Source organism: Tyto alba, unplaced genomic scaffold, assembly GCF_018691265.1.
Source record: "Tyto alba isolate M040663 unplaced genomic scaffold, T.alba_DEE_v4.0 Super-Scaffold_1, whole genome shotgun sequence".
Taxonomy (NCBI): Eukaryota; Metazoa; Chordata; class Aves; order Strigiformes; family Tytonidae; genus Tyto; species Tyto alba.
In genome coordinates, this window is record NW_024881261.1 from 14,794,458 (window position 1) to 14,810,057 (window position 15,600).

The 15,600-nt window shown below is 45.4% G+C and overlaps 1 protein-coding gene across 2 annotated transcripts in view; it reads left to right on the forward strand.

Moving 5' to 3' along the window:
- The first annotated feature begins 2,902 nt into the window (after positions 1–2,902).
- The window catches only part of NT5C2 (5'-nucleotidase, cytosolic II), a 62,556-nt gene continuing 49,858 nt past the window's right edge, over positions 2,903–15,600 (forward strand). The window contains exons 1-2 of one of the 2 annotated variants that reach the window (XM_042789587.1): positions 2,928–2,989; positions 14,320–14,360. The gene's annotated coding sequence lies outside the window, so the exon portion shown is untranslated. Of the gene's footprint in view, positions 2,990–14,319; positions 14,361–15,600 lie in introns of both variants that reach the window. The other variant, XM_042789597.1, reaches the window with a different exon arrangement.

Sequence of the window (15,600 nt, forward strand, 5' to 3'; positions counted from 1 at the left end):
CTCCAGCTCACTGGAAGGCTGCCTTTTTCAGAGGAGCGAAGGGTGGCTGAGACCTTGGGATACACCTCAGCATGAGCTGCCAGTTCTGGGGGTGCTCCTGTGCTGCAGGCAACTGCAGCAGAACCCCCATCCCAGGCACCCAAATGCAATTCCCCTGAGAGCCCCTTGAGCCCCTGAGCCAGCTTTGGGGGCTGGCTTGGCCAACAAACCTGGGAGTTGTACAGCCCTCCCAGTGAGAGGGAGAGCTGCAGTGTGTCCGTGTGCTGGAGAAAAAGCCATGTCCCATCAGACTGAAAAGAAGTCCTTGAAAGACCCAGACCCAAATGCCCCAAAATTCCCTAAATTCTATTCTTATTCTTATTCCATTCTACTTTATTCTAATTCTGTTCTATTCTAAGGCTGGAGGCTGGAGACAAGCTGAACACTGGCATGTCAGACCTGAAATAAGATGGCAATCTGGAAGTGGGCACAATTTGAAACCAGTGTAGTGCCCAGGCTGTGTTCAGCCTCAGGAAACCTTGATGCCTGAGTAACACATGGATCTCCGTTGGTACCCACATACATGTGGCATCAGGGGGAACTTTATAAGTCTAGAAAAAGGACAGAATAACAGAATAACAGTCCCATAGATAAGAATTGCACACTAATGAAACCCAGTGGGTTGTATGAGCGATTAAATTGCCCAGGGCCATTCCATACCATTCCAGTTGCTTCAAAAATCAAGTCTTGCATGTGAGAGAGTAGGAGGACTCCTTAAAACTCTGTGACTCTCTCCACACAGCAGCTGCCTGCTGATGTGGCTCGTTAAACAATTTATCTCCAGAGCTGCAATCTGTCTGGGCTTGTGATTCAGAGGAATAACCCATTGTCTGAGCTGTACACACAGTGCAATAGGATATGCACCTTCCGGCTGGTTTCCAGCACAGTCCATTAAACTAATGCTCTGGGTAGGTGTTTCGCCACCTGGCTTCAACCACAGTAACCATGTGAGAGGGAAATGCTTCCCCGTGGTGGGAAAAAGGCAGATCCAAGCATATCCTGGGAGTCTGCTGCCAGATCTCCTCCTATGGCACAGTGGGTCTGACCCCCTGTGGGAGGGAGAGCTCTGTGGTAAGGGCAGCAAAATCAGGGAGAAAATATATATGTGATAAACACATATATAAGAAAGAAGGACGTATTCACTGAACTGCACACACACAAAAACACTAATAAAAATAGGAAAATGGCTGTACAGGGTCCCTCTAACTCAGGAGTTTGTTTCTAACAGTGGCAGATTTATCCGTCCCTGGTATAACTTCTATGCTTCTGGCTGTCTTTGGCTCTGGGGCTCTCTGGGCAGCAGTCACATCCCTGTGTTTGCTGGCCCTTATCTAATCAGTGCAAGTTCATGTCCTGGATGCCACCGTGCTCTGTAATCCACAGTTTGATAATGTGCTGTATGAAAAAACATCATCTTTGCTTGCACTGCAAAGTCACTGCCAGATAATTTTATTCCATGCCCCTGACTTGTGGGACACAGGGGAAGAGCTGGGACACAGTTTCTGCTCCCCCATCTCCCTGTGCAGGATTTTGCAGACCTCGGTCTTCTTCCTAGGCTGAAGGATTTTCATCTATTTAATTTCCTACTGTGCTTTTACTCATCCTTGTTGGCCTCAGTGCATCTCTTGGAGATGAGTGTTGGAAAACACGCAGACACACAGGCAGAAAGACACACACACACACACACACACACACTCCAGGATAGAACCCACCATGAAAATGAGCTCCCAAATGTCCCAGGGCATTGGGAGGTGCAGGCTGAGCTTCCCAGGTGGGTAATGCCACCCTGCTGTGGACTCGGTGCCAAAAACGGGCCCTCCTTTATCCAGAATTAACAGCATGTGTTGAAGGCTGGTGCCGTTGGGTGTTTCCCCTTGGCAAGGTGATGGAGCAAGGCTCCCTGAGCCCACCGAGCCACAACGGGCCAAGCGTGCCCAAGTTGGCAAAATTCTGCCTGGCGGCGTGTCCCTGTGCCGCAGAGGCTGGTAACAGTGCCTTATCGCCTGGAGCAGGGCAGAGGGGTGACAGGGAAAGCCGAGGGGAAGTGTCCTTGGGGAGATAAAGGAAGCACAGTGGCAGCAGGGCCGGAAAAGCTGCTGCTGGAGGAGGGGAGGCATTGCCAGCCTCCAGCCACCGCTGAGCACGGGAAAGGAGACCGGACCTGGGTGCGGGTGGTTTGGCAGAGCTGCGTGGGCCCGGGATGAGCTGGGGCGGGCGGATGACTGCCATCACCCTTGTCACCGGTGGGGACCACTCCAAGGTGTCCAGGACCCTGCTGGGGCTGGCCCATCCTGGTACAACTGGGAGTGGACCAACGGATAGTGTTTGCTATGCACAACCATTTCTTGAGCCTTTTCTGCCCGGAATGCCATGCCCCCACAGGTGTGACTGGTGCAGGCTCATGCTCACGGGTGCCAGCGGGCCTTTGATCAGGACGGACAGGCAGGACCCCTGCCTGTCTCCTGCTGTTGCAGCCAGTGTCCCCCAAGTTCCCCCCCCCCCATCACCCCCGTGCCACCCACAGCCGCTCTCTGTACCTCCTCGCCATCTCTCTTGCAACGAATGGGGCGCACCCCGGCTGCCTTTGCCCCAGCCCGTGCTGCAGACTCACTCCCCCCAAAATCAGTAATCCATTAATAAAACCAAAAATAAAATTCGGTTAAAATACCAAAGCTCTGGCTCCTTCAGCCAGCGTGGCACGCAGCAGCACGGAGGTCGGCTGACAGAACTGTGGGGGCTCCGTCAGGCCGGGGGGCGGTGTGTGTCCCTCTGCGGCTGTTCCGCGGGTCGGCACATTGCCGCCGCTCCCTGTGCGGCCGAGCGCCGGGCTCGCACACTCTCCCCGGTCCCTGCCGGCGGGCGGGGCGGGGCGCGGGCCGCGCCTGCGCGGTGCGGCCGCCGGGGCGCTGCGGCAGTTGTGCGGGCTGAGTTCCTCCGAGCGCGGCGGGAGGTGAGAGCGGCCCGGGCGCGCGGGGGCAGTGCGCGCGCGCGGGCGCGCGGCGGGGACCGTTGGCGGGGAGGGGGGGGGGGGGGATCAGCGCATCCCCTCCGCTCCCCTCAGGCGTGCACCCCGGGAAGAAGGCGGTGGCGGAGGGGTGAGGGGGGGGGGGTCGGGTCTGTCCGCCGTCGCGGCCGGGGCTGAGGAGGGGAGGGGCAGTGAGTGGAGCCCGGGTGCCTGCCGGCGGCGCTTCCCCTTCTGCCGGTGAGGGGATTCCCTCGGAGGGAGCGCCCGCCGCTTCCCCGCGACCCGGCTCCCACCCCCCCCTGCCAGGGAGCCCCTGTTGCCTCTCCACCCCATCCCAAGCAGGGCGGCCACCAGGTTACCTCAGCCCATCCCGGCGGGGTCAACCCCCGAGCCTTCCACCTCCCCGTGGGCCCCCAGGCTCCCCGGGGGCAGGGTGGCTGTTTGCTGGCCGCCCCGGCGCGGGGAGCGCTTTCCGCCCGCCCACCCAGCCGACAGGGGAAGGAGCTCTCAGGAAGGTGTTTCTGAGGTTTGGGGCTGGCACCCGCAGTGTTCATTTCCTACTTCCTATTCCACGAGGGCCGGAGAGGTCTCGGCGGCACCTTCCAGCTCGCTCCTTCCCCCCGGGATAGCCGCCACCCCGGCTGGTGGGGTGGGAGGGACGATCCTCTTCCCTGAGGAAAGAAAGCCTGATCCTGGCTCTGGGCAGAACGCTTCCCGGACAGCCTTGCATCAGGGCGAGGGTTCATTGTCATGCTCTGTTTTCGTTTGAGTTGCTCTTGGAAATTCCACTCTATCAGGCTTGGGCTGGTAACCTAAAGACAGGAGGCAGGCATGAAATAAATAAATAAAAAACCTCGCAAAATTGATTTGCTCACATTTTGCTTATGCTTTTTTTTTTTTTTTTTTTTTTTTACTCCTTCCTTTTGTGCCAAAAATAATATTGCAAAATGTATGGCGGAAACAAACCTACATTGGTTTCTGGTAGACTAGATGACTTAATAGGGCAGTACTGTTTCTTGTAGCACAGGCAGTTTTAAAAATTCCTGGAACCACGGAGATTATGAAACCCTCAAGTTTAGTCCCTTGCTAGTGTTTCTAAAGGCTGCCAAGCTGGATACTAAGGATCCTCTGACGTGGTCTTGAGAACATTCCTCCCAAGGCATAATCATTTATGCTTTAAAAGATTTTTTTTTTCGCTCTGGAAGATTTACCACTTGAGCCCTCAAAGATTGCAGAATGCTTTCTAATTAGTGACTTAGAATTGGCCCCCTCTTACCTATCCAAATGATCCTCTGTGTCAGTTTAGAAGAACATCTTGTCGCTGACTGAAATATATTGTATTTATCCATATACCTGTTTGTCACTAGTGAATAAATGGAAAATATGAAGATTTTTAGGTCCTCTCAGGTGCTGTGTGGTTTTACTGAAAACCGGAAACATAACTCAAAACTACATTTTGATCTTCAGTTCACATGCTGAATTTGTACTTCTGGCAGTGATGAAAAACCCTGGTGTTTTACTTGTGAACTGATCAGCATAGCTCTGGAAGTCTGTCACAGTCCTTGTCAGCCCATGTCAACCTAAACATATTTTAGAGTAGAACTACTATTTAAAATAATCTATTGCCATTAGTCCAGGGTCCAAAAGATCATTCAGGAACTTGCTGGTTTGATTAACAGCAGTTGGAGTTTGTTCAAGCATAGACGTAGTTTCATTATATAGTACAATACAACCTTTACTCTGTATAGCGTCATTCAAACAAATTGTATGGCAAAATGCACCACTGAATTACATTTAAAATGCTCCATTGAATTAAGTACAATTGCAGAGATAAATGGGGAGAAAATTGTAAGAACGGGAGAAATGTTTTCAGCTGAGGTTTGAAATTAACAGCCTGTTAGTATATTTGCATTGGTAGCAATAGTGTTACGCGCTGTTTCTAGGATATACGCTAGCAAAAATCAGATGCAAGCTGAAATTTTGCCAGGCAAATTTCCAGTTTGTAGGCAAGTAATAATAATAATAATAATATTATAATAATAATAACAACAACAACAACAACAACTCCCCTTGAATTGTTACTCCTTGTCATGTTTGATTCGTGATATAGCTTGAATTGAAAGTTAACAGACCCTTCCTAAAATCACTAGAAATGTTTATACTAGACTCTTTTTTAACTTCGAGGGCAATGTTTGTTTTTTAAAAAAACGAAACCTTAGTGTGGTGTTTACTGATAAACACTGTGGTATTGTACTCTTTGGGGAAACATTGAAAGGAACGTTTTATTTCCTTTAAAAATACACAAGTATGATATTTTCATGCCTAAAGGAAAAGGGGAGCAAGCTATCCAAATACGATGTTTAACTGATGCTTACTGAAAGAGCACAGAGGTTTATTTGCTCACATCATACCTTTTATTTGCAGTTCAGCTTAATAAAATAATGCTTCAGTTAAAAACTGATAGATGGGTGCTTAGCTTGCAGCATGAGCTGTTATCTGGGGATGGCCCCGAGCTGGCTTCAGAGCAGGTTTGCGGTGCTTCAGGACAAATGGAGATGGTCTGCAACCTTTGAATCCTACAGAAATTGTAGATGCTGACTTGCAAGTAGGTGCAGGGAGAGGGGCTGACTGCAGCTCTGCCCTGAAAATCTTGGGCAAGAGACAGAAGTGGAGTCATGCAGTCACCCTCCGTGAACCCAGTCTTTTATAGGAAATTGAGATTAGGGCGTGCTGTGGGATCTGGGTGTTCAGTACTATGCAACCTGCCGTTGCTTGGCCACTGGTGAAAATTCTGCTTGGCCACTGGTGAAAATTCTGCAGAGGTCTGTAATGACCCAAAGTAACATTACCAGGTAGAAGCTGCTTGGCCTGGGGAAGGAGGATTAATAGCCTCCAGCCAGGCTGCAGTGGAAAGTTGTCATAGGAACTGGCTTGCTGTTTGGCAGGGCAGTGCCTTGTCTTCACTCCTTTAAAAGAACACTTCAGTAACTAATCGCCTCAGGATAAGAAGTACTCGTATGCCATCCAGCGTAAACCCATGAAGGGAGCAAGGCACTTTGGCTCTACCCCAAGGGAAACTGAGGACAGCACTGTATGTCAGCAGAGGACAGCCTGAGTGATGTACCTTGGGATGAGTTTGCAGTGCCTGTTCTACACCATGTCCTTGCCTCGGGGTGGCTCACAAATGCTGGTTGTCCTGATATAAAACAGCTGTGGCTTTTGTAGCTGTGAGAATAATAGGACAGAAAACAGAATGTGCCTGGGAGTGGAAGCCTTGTCTCACTCTTTGGGATGAGTTTGGGATGAGATACATTACCAAGTCAGCACATGGGAATTCTTCACTTATTGTATGTACTGCATCTACTTTTTAAATTTTACTTATAGTGTCAGCAGCACAAATATAATTTGAAATTGTATTTGAAGTGGCCACAATCTGAGTTTTCAAAAGCTGGCTATTCTGTGCTGAAGCATAGCTTATTCTCCGACTGTCTTCAAAGTGCACATTCATATAAATATTTCCTATTGTAAAATGTCTGTTTTGTGCTACTAAAGAAATCATTATTATGTGTCATGGTTATGATGCTCGTAGCAATGAGCTGTATTTTGCTTTTTAATCATTATGACTCCTTATTTGGAATGGTTCCTAAAACCTTGGACTGTGTACTCTACATAGAGAGCACGTATATCATGAGTCTGCTTTCTTAATACAACCTGAGAGAGAATCTAGCATGTACAATAAATAGAACTTAATGTACAGTAAATAGACCTTAAGCAACATCTGGAAAAAACTGTGTAGTTATTTCAGGTAGCCACTGTAAGCAGTTGGTAATCTAAACCCACCTACATAAGGGTAGTTATTAAGTCTCATGCATGTGTTTGTAGGGCTGAAAAGGTGCTCGGGAGACCTGCCTGTATGAAGCCATATTAGGAGAAATATTTTCTTTTTTCTATGACAGCATGAGATCAAGCGGGGAGCCTGAGTAATTCAGCCTAAAAAATCCACAGCAGTCTGTGTCCAATGTTTTCTACTACCTGAATGTGTAACAGTGTGTGCGCTTTACTACAAGGTCAAAAGCAGATTTTCTCTTACTTCACAGACAGTTGTGTCCCTAAACATAGGAGCAGTGAGTGGCTGTGTGCCAGCCCTCTCAGTCCTACCACTTTCTCAAGTCTGGTACAAGATGCTAGAGGCTAAACTTGTTGCTTGCTGGTGACCTTAGCTTATCATCCTCTGGGCATGAATACCTGCTGAGGGATTTACTAGCACACCCAGACTTTCTTTGGTAGTTTAAATAAAGTTCTGACTGAACTGGGGAGGTTGAAAACCGCACTGTGATTATCTGCATGCTACCCTCTCTTAACACATAAGCAAGAAAACAAGTGGGTTCTTACCCTGCGCATCACAGCAGCTAAAATTGCTTTAAATTCTGCAAAGGTGTGAGCTAATTAAATGTGGAGAGCAAGAGACACAGAAATGAGATACCTCTAGAAATGACGCTGGGATGTGAGCAACTTGTTGGTTTCTCTTTTGAAATTAAAGGATGTGTGGGTAGAGCTTCTGTAGGTAGATGGAAGAAGAAATGGAGGCCCAAGGAGATGTGATCCTTTTGAGATTTGAAGGTGGCTCCAAAGTGAAATAAGTTAGTAGAAACCGATGTGTGGGAACAGTGTGCTCTCGTACTGCTTGCGTTATACCCATCCTATAAATAAGAAGACAGCTGCAGTCTCCAAACCTACCTTTCCGTCTCTTTTCACCACAAGTGATTTATTTAAAAACAAAGATTCCTTGAAATCATTATACATTCCAAACTTAGCTTAATTTAATTATAGGGTATTCACAGCTTCAAGCTGCCTTCCTGCTATTTTCAAACAAAGACTTAGTATTTTGCACATATGCTTACTACAAGATTATCATTTAACCTTGCTTGGCACGACTTGTTCAGAGGAAGGGGTAAAACAGAGATTTCCTGTAGGAGATTCTGCAGGAGGCTCTGAAGTAGAGTGGTTTTCCACTGTTTACTTAAGAACGGGCCTTTGGATTAAGCTGGCTTTGACCCAGGCCTTGTAGTTCTCCCTGTTAACATTGGCATAATACATAAAACACTTAAAATACATTCTTGCTAGATTTTCAGGAAGCAAATTCTTGCTGAACCCTCCAGGAAGGTACATTTCCCCAAAATACTTTCCACCTGGGGTGGTCCAGTTTTGGCAGTTGTAGTGGCCAGATCTGGATTGTGGGACCTTCTGGGTGGGTTGCCCCTTTTTTGTGCAAGCTGCTGCCTTGCCCCTGGCAGCAGCTGCTGCCTGCACTGCTGCGGTCCCAACAGCTGCATCCCAGTTGTGTGTGCTGGGTTTGGGAGGAAGCGCTTAGCTGTTCAGGCAGTGTTTGCTGCTGAAATCAGTATTCCTAATCTCCTTTGGAGAATGGTAGCTGTGGGTGGGAACCAACTCATACTTTACTACTTGCACCATGCTCCTCTTGGCATTTGCATCAAATATAGTGCATCTGGCCATGGTGTATAACAAGAGAAACTTTCTAGTTGGCTTGTAAAGTAGCCTAGAAAGGAAGGTAAATTTGAAAGATTGAAGACTGGACAGTTTAGCATAAAGCATACCAAAATCTCTAGACCATCTGAATTCAGCTGTTGTTTGGGTTGATTCAGCTGGTGGTGAGTTGCACATAGGCATGCATGGCAAATAATTAGGAACATGGGGTCAGAGAAGAGCATGTGAATGTTCTGCCCTCAGAAACTCAAAGAGGTGCTGAGTAAGATTCATGCCAGTGCATTGTAATCATAACACAGCAATTACCAATAATAACATCTAAGAGCAAGTGCTAGTAAATGGCAGGCTTCTTAGGTAATTTTGGAAGTCAATAAATAGAACCAGATGCAATTAAAAATAAATAATCTTTTTAGATGTTGATTTCCTTTGCTTTCCCCAAGATACCTTTTTTTTCCCCCCCAAAGGAAGAGCTGAAGATGTTGGCAAAGTTATTTCAAATGTTTCTTTCTGATCTTTTCAAGCCACCATCTTGGATATTACAAAGTAATTCCATTTTAAGACTATAAAAAGACATAATTGGCCTTTGAAGTCACAGGAAAGGGCTGCAAGATTTGGTCCTGAGTGTCCTGGTTAAATCATGTCCTGACACCGTATGCAGTATTCACGGAGAGCTTTTAAGAACAGATATGCATATAACTGTATAATTGTTTCTTTTTCATTGCTTATTCTGTTCCACTTTTGTAATGTTATTCTCTGTGTGTGCTCTTAGGTCGGGATGAGTTTGTTCCCTGAAGAAAAAACTGATCAGTTGAACGTAAATTACAGGTGCTCTGAGCACCATTTAGCTTGAGGCTGACCCTGGAAACAGCTCTTCCAGTTCAGTTCCTGTAGCTTTCCCATCATTGAATACAAGTGTCTGAGTGAAGCTGGAAAGAGGAATTTAACCTAGAAGCAAACTGGACTGGTAAATCATCTGTTAGTTCTGCTGTCTGGAAACTGAGGCAGGCATCAGATTTCATTTTCCGCTTCATGTTGCAAGCATCAGTCGGTGCACCAGCGATGTGTAAGGGCAGGTCAGCAAGGCAATGTCTGTTTTGAGTCTTGTGGAATTTTAGGATGCTGCATTTCCATATTGCTTTCCTTTGTTAAAAAAGGGAAAATAAAACATTGCCTAAAGGGATGTACAAACATGTGAACAGAGTCTCTCTGAAGGGAGAAGTGGTTGGCAGACCTTTTCCACTTGTAATCAGTCAGGACTGCAGCTGACAGGGCTGGATAGAGCTTTGCTAGAGAAAAATGATTAAAATGAGCGTTTGCTACCTAAAGGTGGTAGTGGTATCTATAGTTACCTAAAGTGGTTCAAGTAAGTAGACACAAACCCTCTCTTCTCTAGTCTTAAAAGTACTCACTCTACCTGAAAATGTCACTGTTAAGAAGTGACTAGCATACCAGATGATCTTCTGCTAAGTCCTTTTTAGTTAATAATATGAATTTAGCCTCTAGAAGGCATTAGCTTGTCTGTACCATTAACCACTTGGTGGCTGCAGACATCCTGAGCAGAATGTGTCTCGCACATGTTCTGGTGTTTATTAGTATCCTCCTTACAGTGGTGTTGAAATGGGATGATTTTATAGACAGTGAGTATGTTAAAAAATGTCATTGCTGTAATCATCACCAGATGTGTGTGATATTTTATGAGTAAATTTTATACAAAATGGAAAGTGCTTTACTCGCTGTGATCTGAGGTGAAATAGCCATCTGTAGCCTTCAATAATTTGGGGACTTTTTCACTTCTGATCCAGAGAAATAATGCTGTAGCCTTTCTAAGAGTTTGTTAAAAACACATTTGTAATCTAACCTTTCCTATTTTTTTTTTGACATGATAATAGATTAGGTAGGTTCTTAACCTCTTGTTTTACATGTATTTTAACTTCTCTTGCAATATTGCACTGGCAGTTTATTGAGCCAAGGCCAAAAAACTGCTTGCTAAACTTGAGCAATCAGGAGGGAATGGATGATGAAAAGCTAACAGTGTTTTACTCATCTACCACTCATTTTTCTTCACAGGCATGTGGTAAGTAGATATTAACAAAGACAGGAATAAAAAGTGCTTTCGGTCCTCATAAATCGATGTGTGCTGGTGGGGTCAAGAACAAATATTGGAAAGGTCAGGACATGCAGAGAACTGTCTTCCTGTGTTGTGACGCTCAGAACCAGGCTTGGATTTTTTTCAGTTGCTGTTTTGAAAGCAATTAGAAGGAGGCACTTCTGTGGCTGCACAGGATACTTTGTGCTGGCTGGGTGTGTGGGTCAGGTTTTTTTTTGTGGCCACAGTAGGTCAGGTAACATGCTGAAAATGAAGTCCTACCCAGTGAATCAGGGATGTCATACTACTCTGCTTGGGAGGAACATTTTTAAAGGTTTCTCAGAACCCAGGGGATTCAAGCTATTTGCTCATCCACAGCAGGAGCACAAGACCGTGCTGTTGAATGAGTCTTCAAGTCTACACCAACTAGATGCTTGAGGTTCCTTGGAGAAGGAAGTCTTGGTCAGAGGGAAGGTTCAGAGTCAGGAGCTCTGGGCTCTGGTTTTGGGATAACAGGGACCTGGTGACTGCGCCTTCTTAGTTGTTTGTTAATGTTCTCTCACCGTTCAGGCTGAGAGGTTTCTTCCAGGTTACAGCTGATGGAGTAGGTCTGTCACGTCATCCATGTTCCCTCTGAGCACTGTCGGTGCCGAGACAAGTACAGAGAGACCACTATGTGTGTCCTCCTCAGCTTCTGCCAGGGAACGGTCTCCTGTGCCAGCAGGATTGATTTAACATATTTAAAAACAGTGAGCTGAAGAGACTGTGGAAAGGTGACTTTGTTTTCATCAAATGAACTTGGTGGTTTGTGTTTTGCTTGGACAGAGTAGTAAAAAGTTTCTGAAGAAAATAAGTTAATACAGTTGGAAAATGGTATAATGTAGGCCTTTGGTATCACTTGATAAAGCTGAGACAGTTAGGTTATCAAAGAGAAGCCAGAGACTTAGAAGAAGCTCAGAGTTATCATAGATGTTCTGTTATTTCAGTGATGAATTAAGTTACGTAGGTTGCCTAAGAAATGCTGTATGAATTAGCAGTCTTTTGGAAGAGCGGGGAATACTGCAGAGAAAGTATTTGTAAGATTAATTTACTTGTAGAGTTTCCAGCAGTGGTGCCTTGGTACTACACATCTGTCAAGATTAAATGAGATTTGGGGGCTGATAACATCTAGGTGGGGACACTATTGTGCCTTAAGGACAGATTTGTAATTTAATTTGTAATCAGGCAGATTACAATTACTATGTTTGCCTCTGATTAAAAAAAATGGGTCAGAAAAGGAAGGAATAGTGCTCTATAAAGAACATATAAATGAAGGGGAACTTCACACCACAAGAGCACTTCAAAACACCTACAGACTTCACATTCCCTGTTTTTTCATCATTATGCTTGCTCACTTGGTAGTTCTGTGTAGCTTGCTTCTCACCAGCAAGGAGCTGCTGCATGAGACTGCTTGCTAAGAACAGAGTGCTGGAAAGGTTTTTGTATATGTGCCTTTCTGATCTCCATGGTGAGTGACAAGTACATGTCCAACCTCTGGTTTGGGAAGAAAGAGGATTTCTGTGTGGCTTAGGTGAGGGGTACCTGTGGTTACTGAACTAGGAGCAACATAGAGAAGGAGGGACTTGTACTTCAGGCCTTTGTGAGCATTTCTGGAGACTGTTAGAGCCAGCCCAGGAGTGGCTTCAATGAGCTGAGTCTGGATGCCGAAGGCTCTTGCTGTTCTCACCTGAAAGGCTCGATCAGCCTCAGGGAAGGCTTCTTGGAAGAGAGATGGGTAACCATTATTAAGGACAAAAGTAGGAAGCCTGTGAAATCTGTAATAGGCTAGTATGCATCTGGAGCCCTGTATGTTATCGTTACTAAATGATTTCCTTATTTATCTTCACAGTGCCCATTGTAGCTGAGGAGTATCATTATTTTATCTTCTTTGTGCTTTGTGGAGAAACAGCAAGTTGAAAACTGGCTGAGGTTTGCATATGAATACTGTGGCCTTGCTGGGTATTAAGGTTTTCTCTCCCATGTCTGGCTTAGTTCCATAATCCTCGGCTCATCCTTCTTCTTTTGTAAAGCTGGGTTTATTTGTCAAGATCTGCCTGTGGGTAAGATCTCAAAAGGAAGAGAGACCAAGTTAGTATATGAGCATTTGGTAAGCTTTTTCCTTAACGAAGGTGGGAGGAGAAGGGAATGGCACTGGAAAAGAAAACTCTTAGCAGGAAAAAAAAAAGTTCTTACTGGTTTTGACAGATCAGTTCTCAGAATTACGGGATCGTCTTCAGCTGTTGATCTCAGTGTTTATTTTCAGTAACTTTTTTTTTATGGAGGAGTCCATGTTCCCCGTTTCAAGTATTCCAACTTTACTCAGCAGCATGTCCCTTGGTGAGTGTTGTGTCCAGAGTCCTGGGACTCGCGCTGACTAGCCTGCTGGCTATCTGCAGCTGGGCTGAGCAGGGACTGCTTTCAGCCAAGGCTGGAGGGAGATGTGAAGTCTTTTTCCAGCCTGCAGAGATGGCTCAGCTGCTGGTTCTGCTGTCACATCTGTTTATGTAGCCCATAAACATGTAGAGAGGGCCCGTCCAGCACTGAGGAGGATTCAAGTGTCTCTAAAAAATCATCCTTATTCTTCCTTTTACTTTCAAAGATTAGAAAAAGAACAGAATAAGCTTTCAGTGTCTTTGCTTTCTCTATAAAATATTAGTGAAGCAGGGATGCGATCTTCAGAGACAAGAGGATTTTTTACCAGTAAGCACAGTCAGTAAGGAAAGCCCATAAAAATGTCCTCCCTCACCTTCAGTTTTTAGAAGATAAAGAGGACTTCTGGCTGTTTGTGTTATCCAAGTTGACCCAGTTGCATGCTTTCAGAATGACTGTGCTACTGATCGGAGTTGTGCATCTCAAATACTTTGTCGGTTGCTACTGTTTTTCTGGAAAGGCCCGTTAAGTCTGTATTTGCTTCCTGAAACACAGTGGAATCTAATGAAAAGCATCATTGTTTTGGAACACCACGATCTGCTGCCAAAAGAGCTACTGTTGTATAATCCTTAATAGCAGGTTAGAGTGGCAGTTGTTCCTTGGTTTGAAGTCGGTATGTGGAAGGATGGATTTCCAGTTCTCTCTCCACAGAAGGCACGTTTCATCTTGTTCTCTCTCTTTGGGAACTGTAAGTCATACAGAGGTGTTCAGCTATTCTGAGCTGGTAATAAATCCTTGCACAGGTTTGAACACCAAGAGTGTTACTTAGAGGTAACACGCTGAAGGAGATGGAAGAAACTGTGAGTGTCCTTTGGGAAGGGGTAGCAGTGCTCTGGTGGCTCAGTAGCCAGGGGTTATATTTGTTAATTCTTGCCAGCAAGTTTAATTGTTGCTAAAGATGCTTCAGGTTATTCTGATGTAAAACAACAGAGTCGGAATAGAAAAGCTAATCTTGACTTTCTTTCTGATTTGCAGAATTCAGCATGTTCACTTCTATGCTGACATTTCTGCATTTCATGCTGTTTACATTAACCTGCAGCTTGGCTAGCACGCTGTCATACTTCATCTTTTTAGCAATGATACTAGTATTTGCAGATACCAGCCAAACATTGAATTCCTGTTGTGGTGGGCATTTGCATCAAAGTTTACCTTCTGGTTTTCAGCTAAAGCCAATACATAGGAGCTCTTAAATATTTTCTTTAGGGTAGACTGTATCGGAGCAGGTCAAATTAATCTCTAGTTTTTAATCTTTCAGGACCCTGTGCAACCAGAGCAATTGCTTACGGGAAAAAGAGTGTGAGTAAAATATTTGAATTATCTTACAGGTTTCTTACTGGAATTTAACAGCTGGAAACAAAAAGCAGTGAGAACAACATCTTCTTAGCCAGGTCCATGCTTGCTATTGGCACGCGCTCAGCTGGACAGCCGTTTGGGAACCTCCGCAGCAGAGGTTGCTGCAGGCTGCTGAAGACTTTTTCCCAAGGAAGCGAGTTTCCCAGGGCCATGAGGGTGCACAGTTCATGCTGGTGTTGGCTCAGAAAAGCCTTTGTTTGTCCATTCACCTTCTCTCTAGGTGAAACCTCTCTCTGGAGATTTCTTGCCAATATTGCTTGTGCCTCAGCCTCTTATTCACCGATACATTGATTTATAAGGTGAGGAAGAGTCACCTGAGGCATGATACTCAGTTTGACTGACTTACTGTGTTGCTCAGACTGACTTTTCTGCATTAATTCTCGACTCTGTGAAAAAAGGCTGATTTAAACATCACACCCTCTCCCCCCTTCACTTAGACCCCTCTGGTGATGGAAAAACTACTTCAGAAATTTGTTGTTTCATAATTAACTGTCCTCTCTGTTAATATTTTTGTGGGGCTTTGTTTAATTTCCAGTTATGGGCTGCTGTTCTGTCACTGCTAGACTGAGAGCCCTCCACAGTCACGCTGCTTTCCTGCGTGTAAGTGCTTCTATACTGTTTTCAGATCACCTGCAGAGCCACTCTCTGTAAATTGACAATGCTTCACTCCAGCCTTACTCTGTCTCGCAGCTTTATTCCTTCCTCAATATAATCAGTATCATTCTGAAATAGGGACAGCTGGCTGAAAACAGTTTTCCAGCAGTGTTTTGTAGCAGTGCACAATAGGCACATGGAGTCCTGCTTGGTAGTCTTGTACATGCAGGGATCATATTTGACCTGCAGTTGCAGCATTTCTTTGAGAGCTCATGTTGGCTGATTCTCCTCCGTGGCATACCTCTTGCTCCTCTGGATCAAGTCTCATGTTCCTTAAGTATGGTCCTCCTTTTCTTCTAGCAGTGGGGCAATATGGGGCACACCAGACTTAGAGAAGTGGAGAACTAGCATTAACTCTAAGAAACTGTTTCTGTAAGAAGCAGTATGTTGGAAATGACTTAACTAAAATGGTAATTCTGCAGGATATATTGAGAAGCATGAGCTATATGAAAGCTAGGAAAGATGCTAATTAGCTCACTGGAGAATTTGTGGTTCACGTTTCAAGGCAGTAAACTCAGTTACAGACAGA